The 9,741-nt window shown below is 37.3% G+C and overlaps 1 pseudogene; it reads left to right on the forward strand.

Annotated features, from left to right (window-relative positions):
* The window catches only part of LOC135214007 (irregular chiasm C-roughest protein-like), a 270,534-nt pseudogene extending 261,205 nt beyond the window's left edge, over positions 1 to 9,329 (forward strand).
* The last annotated feature ends 412 nt before the right edge of the window (positions 9,330 to 9,741 follow it).

A 9,741-nucleotide genomic window follows, 5' to 3' on the forward strand; every position in this document is an offset into this window, starting at 1 on the left:
GATGACAAGTAGATCATGTTCTTGGTGGCAGTACATTCCTTCTTCTTCTGCTGTTGTTACTTGACAGTTTTCACAAAAAAACACAAAATAATTCTTTTGGTGTCAGTCAATGCCTTCATCTGCTGTTATTCCTTGACAACTCACAAAAAACACAATGAAACTAAAAATGTTTTTGTCAGGTCTCAAAAAAAAAAAAACACACACACACACACACACACACAAAACTCAGAAAATAATTTGGTGTCAGTAAATACTTCATCTTTAGTTGTTACTTGGCAACTCTCACAAAAACACACAAAAAAACACACACAGAAATTTTGCTTGCAGTAAATTACCTTCTTCATTCGTTAATTGTCAACTTTCACAAAAAAAAATAAATCTTTTGGTGTTAGTAAATGCCTCTTTTCTCTGTTGTTGCCACTTGACAACTCTTTCGATAAAACCCAAAGAATCTTTTCCTGTTGGCACTTACTGGTTTGTGACATCACAAAACTTACAAACAAACAAAAATTCTCCTATAGGCGCCCACTGGTTTGTTTCGCTTCTCTGATAGATTTCTCAAAATACAGAGGGATTTTTGCGTATACGCATCTCACTACGCTTGTATTTGTTAGTATATTGATAAAAAAAAAAGATACCTTCATTGTTATTTTCTTCTGCTAGTTTATTGTTTATTGTTGACTCTCTCTCCTCTACGAGCCTGCGCTGTATTCCGATCTTCTTAGTTTTAATCATTGTAATAACCTTTTCTTTTTTTCTAATAAAATAGCTGTGCTCTTGTATTGAGGAGTAATGAAACTATTCCTCTATCCATATGTATGTCATATATGTATATATATATATATATATATATATATATATATATATATATATATATATATATATATATATATATATATATATATATATATATTTATATATTATATAAAAACCTGTGTATATATATGTCCCTATTCATCACCACTGGCACAACTTGGTAGTGCTTGCTTTTAAAAGAGAGGAAATTCTCAATATTTTCATCTACTGTATAACTGCACTTGCAAATAACCTAGAAGCTGTGTTTTAAGATCTTTCAGGCACATTGATGTATAAATTAGCCCCTCCACTTCTTCTCACTGATTTAAAGAATTAGAACAATTTGTACATAATTCTTAGTTGTTAGAGTCTAAATGTAAGACTTATGTAAGTATTTGTAACCTCAGCTTTTTTATATATGTATTTTAGCATTACTCAATATTTTTTTTAAAAGGAAAGGTGTATGGTACAATGGTACACTTCTGTAGGAAATTATTACTAGAAGGTTTTTATGTGTAGTGTAAAGTCCAAATTATAAAACATCCAAAATATTCTTGGGAATATATATATATATATATATATATATATATATATATATATATATTTAAAAATATATATATTATTCTAATATAATATATATATATCGTCAATAACTTGATCACGAAGTATATAAAACGTGATGCTTATGTATAAATAAAGGTTTTTTGCCACGAAGGAAAAAATGAAAAAGCGAGATAGCCAAGTACTTTCGGTCTGTTCGGACCCTTTACTGAGGCAAACTCAGTAAAGGGTCCGAACAGGACCGAAAGTACTTGGCTCTCTCGCTTTTTCATTTTTTTCCTTCGTGGCAAAAAAACTTTATATATATATATATATATATATATATATATATATATATATATATATATATATATATATATATAATGGTACAATGGTGCACTTTCTGTAGGAATTAATAGAAGGTTTTATGTTTAGCGTAAAGGCCAAATAAGTAAACATCCAAAATATTCTTCGGAAATATAATATATATATATATATATATATATATAATATAATATATATATATTATATATATATATTAGTAGTAGTATTACAAAATATTTCTCTATAGATTGTGAGATATGTTATGTTATATTTGTATTACAAAATATTTCTCAGGGTACAACTGTATGGTACACTTTCTTTAGAAAAGAATTTAATCAAGTATGAAATAAATATTAAAAATAGCAAACAGTAAGAATTTCTCAGGGTAAAACTGTAAGGTAAACTTTCTTTAGAAAAGAAAATTTAATAAATAAAAGTTTTCTTTTGAGTATGAAATAAAATGTAAAAAACAGTTAAACAACTGAGAATATTCTAAAAAACATTGCAACACAAAAGATTTCCTGTGAGTATGAAGTGAAAAATTTATTTAATTAAAACTGAAGGGGAAGACTATTCTGGGAAACATGACAACAACGCCGTGACGTCACAGCGTAATGACTTTTTCCTTCTTGAATCTTTCCGCAGGATCTCCCGTTTCGGAGAAAGCTCCCACCTTGACCTCGGCCCAGGGAGGCCCCCTGGCCTCAGTCGACATGTACTCGGCCGCCTCAGAGACCAAAATGGCCGGGGACATGACCCCGACGCCGTCCCACACGATCTTCAACGAGATCTCGCCCTCACAAGACACCAAATACCAGGCGGCCCAGACCCTGAACAGGCTGAGTGGCGAGTCTACCCACACCTTCATCCCTGATTTGGTGAGTTGAACCTCTAGTTTGGTTTGTGGGGGTAACTGCAACTACTTTCATTCCTATTACTGTATCTCCGTTCATATTCTCTATTTCCTCCATCTTACTGTCCACCCTCTCGTAACAGTTATTTCATGGTGCAACTGCTTTGAGGTTTTCCTCCTGTAATGACCTTAGTTGCCCCAGTGCTTGGCATAACGCCAAAACTCTATATAAACCAAAAATCAAAAAACCTAGTTTGGTTTGGTAGAATGGGTCTTTAAAAATGCTGTTTGTATTTGTCAGGGAGCTGTGTTGGCATTCCCTGCTGACCTGGAGACCCAATTGTTGATTTGGATTTTCCAGCTTATTGACTTGCTTTGTCACATTCAGTAACGTCAGACGTTTGCAAGGTTTAGAAACATTCCAAGACATTTTTGGTTATTTGTTCCTACATGATTCCTTCCTTTCAGGTTTTATAGCTTCATGGATTTCCTAGTTTGATGACTTGTTTTGTCACATTTAATAATGTCAGACATTTGCAAGGTTTAGAAACACTCCAAGACCTTTTTGGTTATTGTTTTTTCTACATAATTCCTTCATTGCGGGTTCTATAATAGCTTCAGTCACTCCCTACTGATTGAGTGACTGGATCATTGTGTTTACTAAATGATTCTTTAGAAAGACTGTGATCTGATGCGTCAGTAATGCCATTTAGTTTTGGGTTTAGAAACATTCCAAGACCCTTTTCAATCTTCCTACTAAATCATTTCTTCCTCATAGATTCTATAGCTGAGAGAACACCCTGGTGACTAAGTGACGCTGTTGATGTACACGATATACGTACACTCCATCATCGTCTTCCACGATGTTTTTTTTATACACTTATCCATTTTTCCCCCAATTTTTCATATTCGCAGTTTTCAGTCAGCAAATTAATTTGTCTCGGTTGATGTCAATGCTGCATTTTGAAGCTCCTGCCTCTAGATTAAAAATATTTTTTTTGTTTTCTGTCCGTTTCAGTCACTTAGTGAATAAAACTCAGGAACCTTCTTTTTTTTTCTCTTTTGTAATATCCCATTTCCGCTGCAGTTCAATACGTCGTCAGTCTTTCGTTTATAATTGATCATTTTTTTTGTTATCTCCATCAATTGCAAACCCCTTACCCTCGCTTTCCATGCAAACCATTTGGCTAATTATTCTCTTAAAAACGCTAGTTTTTCTCTCTCATTTATTTGTTCTAAATTCAAAGTTACCCTCTCGGGAATCATTGGTATAAATTGAATAAAGTCTCCAGTCATTGACGGCATAAAAACTTGTCTCTTTTTGCTATGTTTGCCATTAATGGAAATGATTTATTTACTGATAAACCTAAGTTCACTATTCTTAAATAATACAATATCCAAGAAGACTTCAAATGATTTATTTATGGGTAAACTAAGTTCACTGTTCTTAAATAATACAATATCTAAAAAGACTTCAAATAATTTATTTATGAGTAAACCTAAACAATATTTAAGAAGACTTCAAATTATTTATTTATGGTTAAACTAAGTTCATTGTTCTTAAATAATACAATATCTAAAAAGACTTTCAAATAATTTATTTATGAGTAAACCTAAACAATATTTAAGAAGACTTCAAATTATTTATTTATGGTTAAACTAAGTTCATTGTTCTTAAGTAATACAACATCAAAGAAGACTTCAAATGATTTATTTATGGATAAATAAGTTCGCTGTTCTTAAGTAATACAACATCTGAGAAGGCTTTGTATATGTTAGAGTTATTATATCATTTGTTATGTCTTCCGTTAATGAAAGACTCAACGGGGGGCAGAGTGTAACTTGATTTTGATTGGGGGCCAATACGAGAATGTTTAAAGCAAGTTAATGGCCTAAAGGCTTCCTCCACGTGAGTGAAAGAATTATAGTATATTCACCACAAGGGGCATCAGGATTTTAGAGGTAAGTAAGTAGGGTATGGCTGAAAAAAAAAAGGATTGGAAACCGCTAAGTCTTCATAAATGATACAATGAATGAGAAGAAATAATTTAGAATGATTAGATCAAAATTGACTTTCTTTTTCCTCGTCTGACTGCTACAGATTAACTATAATTGCTTTTAGCATTTGCTTAACTTTGTATCAGCAATTTCCTGCAGGATAACAGTGCATTTAAACCCCTTAAGGAGAGAAACGCCTAGATTTTTTAAGAGAATAATTAGCAGTGGTTTATATGAAAACCTGTTGAAAAAAGGTAATCTAATTTTGCCTATTTTGAAGAGGCCATTGGCGAGATAGGATTATCTTAAGGACGTTGGATTCTGTACAGTGTACAGTGGCTATAGAGACCAATTATTTATCTACCTATGATCTGTTCTTACATACCACTTATGATATCTTAGACCTTGGGGTTGCAAAGATGTTTTGAACAGGAACTGGACATCCCTAGTTTAGAAGACCTAATGAAAAAGCATTGAGCTTATGTATGCAATACTGGTGAGGTTGGCTAACCTACAATGCATGAAAGTGACATGTAGAATACTCAGCTATTTTACCTGCCGAATGAGTAACAGGCAATATAGCAGTGCAGCTATGTATGCAATACTGGATAGGTAGGCTAACCCACTGTGCAAGCAAGTGGCCTAAAACTCAGAATATACACCTAACTATTTTATCTTCCGAGTGAATAACACTTAATACGGCACTGCAGTTATGTATGCAGTACTGGAGAGGCAGGCTAAACCAATGCAAGCAGCCTGAAACGTAGTTTATATACAGCCATACGTTTTACATATTTTATCGCCCGAATGAAATCACACGGAATACAAGCTCTATAGTAGATTCACATCACCCGTGCATCTGACGCCTAGGCCAGTCACTTACGACGCTCCTGATTGGCTCTTGATAAGCCAATCACAGGGCTGGAAAATAGCCCTCAGGAAAGGTGGAACATACTACATCCTGCTTATTTGAACTCTCTCGAGAGAGACTGAGAGTTTCTAGCCTTGTGACTGGCTTATCAACAGCCAATCAGGAGCGTCGTGAGGGACTTGGCTAAGCATCAGATGCACGGGTGATGTGAATCTACTATAGCAAGCAAGGAAGCAGACCAACGCAATGTTCTGCAACGTCACTCTCTCATTAACTCGATCTGGTTCGTCCGTCGCGCAATGCTGGAAGTCCAGTCCGAAGGAAAAGCAATTAGATTCGGGCTTTTTAGTGGACCGTATTAAATATTCAAAAGCAATTAGAACATTTTATGATGAAGTCTCTGCCCTTGAGAGTCTTTCCGTCTCCCCCCCCACCGAAACTCCCCCTACAGCGGACGAAATTCGGACGTTGGGGATGGGGGTGGGGGAGATGATAAAAATAACGGTGTAATTACTACCGGTAATTAACTCGGCGCTGGCAAATGTTATTAGAATATATGATGGCACGTTCCAATCGCATCTAAAGGCGATTTGCCAATCGCCGGTCTAATCAGCCGTCATGTCGAAGTTTTTTTTTTGGCGAGACGATGGACGTCGGTCATTGGTGTTGTCTTATTGGTCGCTCGTTTTTTTTTCGTCACTATATATTTCCCCCACCTTGGTGGTTTTCTTTTCCCAAAAGCTTCTCTCTCTCTCTCTCATCTCTCTCTACTTAAGAGGAATTCAAAGATTTCGAAGATTTTATCGAACGTAATTCATCTGATTTAGATACAATGGAATTCACTTCTTTTATCAGAAGTTATAGATGCAATGAGTGAACAATGGTAGCCTTTTAGGTCTTGTTACTTATCTGATTTCCCCTGTCACATGTACAACATAGATAATATATATATATATATATATAAATATATATATATATATATATATATATATAGATATATATCTATATATATAGTATTACACAGTATGTATATATATATCGATATATATATATCTATATAGATATATATCATAATATATAATATATATATATAATATATATATATCTATATATATATATATATATATATATCTATATATATAATTATATATATATATATATATATATATATATATATATAAGGCGCAATGCCTTCGAGGATTAATAATTTGAGATTTTTTTTTTTTTTTTTAAATAAAAATACAAAGAGTTTGTCAAGAAAAACTTGATTTAAAATATCTCATTTTCTCTTGGCAGGACGGAGACGCCGGCCGTGGCTACGTCCCCTTCGTCGACTACAGCGGGAGGGACTACGCCCCCCAATACCCAACGGCAGAAGGGCCTCCTTCAGCGACCTGGGGCCCTACGCCAACCCCGCGGCGTCGACGGTGTACTCCGCAGGGGCGCCGGACTTCTGCACCATCAGGAGAGGAACCCGGGGCCAGGAGCTGGGAATCATAGGGAACCTCCTGACGCCCAACTTCCACCAGGAGACGTCGGGGGGGCTGCCCTTGAACGGCATCTCGAACCCGCCCCAGGGCGGGACGTCGCTGCTGCCGTCTTCGCGGAAGTCTTCCTATTCGACGGTAAGCAGTACCAACTTCGGAGGATCCCCGCCTCCTCCCCCGCCCCCTCCTTACAGCAAGGTGCCCAAACTGGGGTCCCCGAGAGGGTCGGCCACTTCGCCCTCGGCGGCGGGGACGGCGACGCCCATCCTCTCGACCCCCGGGATCTTCGTGGGCGGCGGGGGGGAGGACCACCACCACCTGAGGGCCTCTTCCCCGGAGACCAAGTTCATCTTCTCTTCGGAGGCGATGATGAAGCCCGGGACGCTTGTGTGACCCGAACCTCCCCGGCTCCATGACCAGCCAGTAGTGTACTTCGGTCCTTAGCGACGGCAAAGAAGAAATTAGCTAAGTCGTCGCTGAAAGTCTTGGGAGGAGAAAACGAGAAGGTATAGAAAACGAGGCGCGATTTGTTTACGTTTGCCTCGAAGAGATCTGCAGAAGCTGGACTTCTCATTTCTCTTCCACTTTTTCTGTTTTGGCGAATGAAAACCACGCTGAAAATGAGTTAATACGTTCATTCATGTGCGCGTCTTACTGCGCATGCCTCTACGCGCGCTAATAAATTACGCAGTGATGAATATAATAGTTAAAATCATTCGCCTTTCCATGAAAAACCAGGCTACTGGATCTCTCTCTCTCTCCCACAGACCGAAGTTTTCGCTACTGGCTCATGAAGCTGTATGAGGAACAATACTTTTTCTTGAATTTCTTCACGATACGAACAAATAAACTACAATCTGAAACGACCTACAAGAAAAGCCCCGCCCCTTTTCAGAAAAAACACACCCTATGAAACACTTAAGAAAATGTAAACAAACGAATTCAAATTGAATTCAGATTGGCTTCGTCACAGATGAAGGCAGAAGTGAATTTAAACCCCACAAAAAAAGTTCCTATTCTGTAAACCCTGGTTATACGAAACAGCTTTTGTGTGTTTGTGTTGTTACTCCAGGTAAACCAGAATTGACAGTGAGTGAGTCATAAACAGTTATTGTGACGTTTACTTAACCAGACAGATTCTGTAAGTCTGTTTAAGACGTACGGTTGTATAATTAACTGTTAACGAATATAATCGTTGTACATAAAATTATTCTCTCCCGTAACTTAGACAAATAGATTATATTCATTCATTCTCGACAATGAGATTTGTACAGTTTTAATAAATGCTATGTTTGTAGAAGATGAAAACTGTTGAAGATGAGATTTTATGCTGTAGGTGCATTGACTGTTTATCTGATTATTATTGACTACTTACAGGGTTATGTTTCTATAGAAGTGGTCAGATCTAATACAACCTAAAATGATCTTTGACCTGAGGAGTAAGTGAACTAGATTATCAGACGGACACACACACACACATACTAACATACAAAAGTGACTGTTTATCTGATTATTGACTGTTCACAGGGTTATATTTGTTTTTTAGAAGTGGCCAGATCTATTACGACCTAAGATGACCTTTGACCCGAGGAGTTAGTGCATACACACATTTACGAACACACATAATTGAATGTTTTTCTGATTACTGACTGTTTACAGGGCTTTTTTTTCTCGAAGTGGTCAAATCTACTACGACCCAAGATGGTCTTTGACCTGAGGAGTAAGTTAATTAGATCATCAGGGACACACACACACACACACTTGCAACACCTGTACGTACAGATGTTAATTATGTTTCAGATTCACCTGTTAGCCTGCAGACTATCTTTCGTTTGTCTTATGTTGGATACAACTGGTGCTGCCCACGTATACAAGTGTTTCATTTTTATTAAGTCTCTGCAGAGAAGGGACGAACTCGATGTGAAGTGGAGAGATAATTTTGAAAGTTATGAATGGTAATGAGCAGTTATGGATTTTTTGTATGGTAATAATTTTTTTCCAAAGATACAGACATACAGAAACTCACTCACACATACGTATATATGTACTGTGTATACATGTGTGTGATTGTGTGTGTGTGTGTGTGTGTTCATGAGTAAGTCTATACAATGTTAAATCCTTTTGCAGGTAACGTATCTTCACGAATCTCACACCATACTTTTTTGTCTCCGAGAGAGAGAGAGTCGTAGACAGATAGAATCAGAGAGAGAGAAAGAGAGACTCCTGTCTCCCAATTGAGTTCCCGTGTGACTTGCCTTGTCTGTGTGTGAGTGAGTGTGTGTATGTGTGTGTGTGCGTGCCTCGGGTGAGACAATTAAAGAAGTACCGGCGAGTTCTAAGTTACGGACAAGTTTGTGTCGACTTGTAAAAGCGTTGAAGTTGGTCGGGAGCACCTCGTGGAAATTCAAATTAACTCTGAATAAAAGGCAGAGAGAGAGAGAAGCGAAGTGTACGTGATGAGGAGGGGGGGGGGGGGAGCCAGAAGCCTCAGGTGGGGTGGGGGAGGGGAGGGGAATGTTACAGATGAATGACCATATGAGTTTGGGAGATGAAAGAGGGAGAACAGAGACGGCCAAATAGTTGGTTATTTGTAGCAAGTAAGCAGACCAGTGTACCTATTACGTTTGGTGGGAGGGGGGGAGGGAAGCTGTGAGATGGGGTGGGTAGAAGGGGGGTGTGGCTGGATGACTGGATGAGAGATGGAGATGGAAAGGGAGAGAACAAAGACGGGCAAAATTTCTTGAAAGTATTTCAGACAGTGCTCCTGTTGTGATAATTCCAGGAACTTAAGGGGTGGTGATACCTAACTCATATTGGCACCATACATTTATTATTATTATTAATTTTTGAGGGGGATTATTATTATTATTATT

Source organism: Macrobrachium nipponense, chromosome 43 (genome assembly GCF_015104395.2).
Source record: "Macrobrachium nipponense isolate FS-2020 chromosome 43, ASM1510439v2, whole genome shotgun sequence".
Classification (NCBI taxonomy): Eukaryota; Metazoa; Arthropoda; class Malacostraca; order Decapoda; family Palaemonidae; genus Macrobrachium; species Macrobrachium nipponense.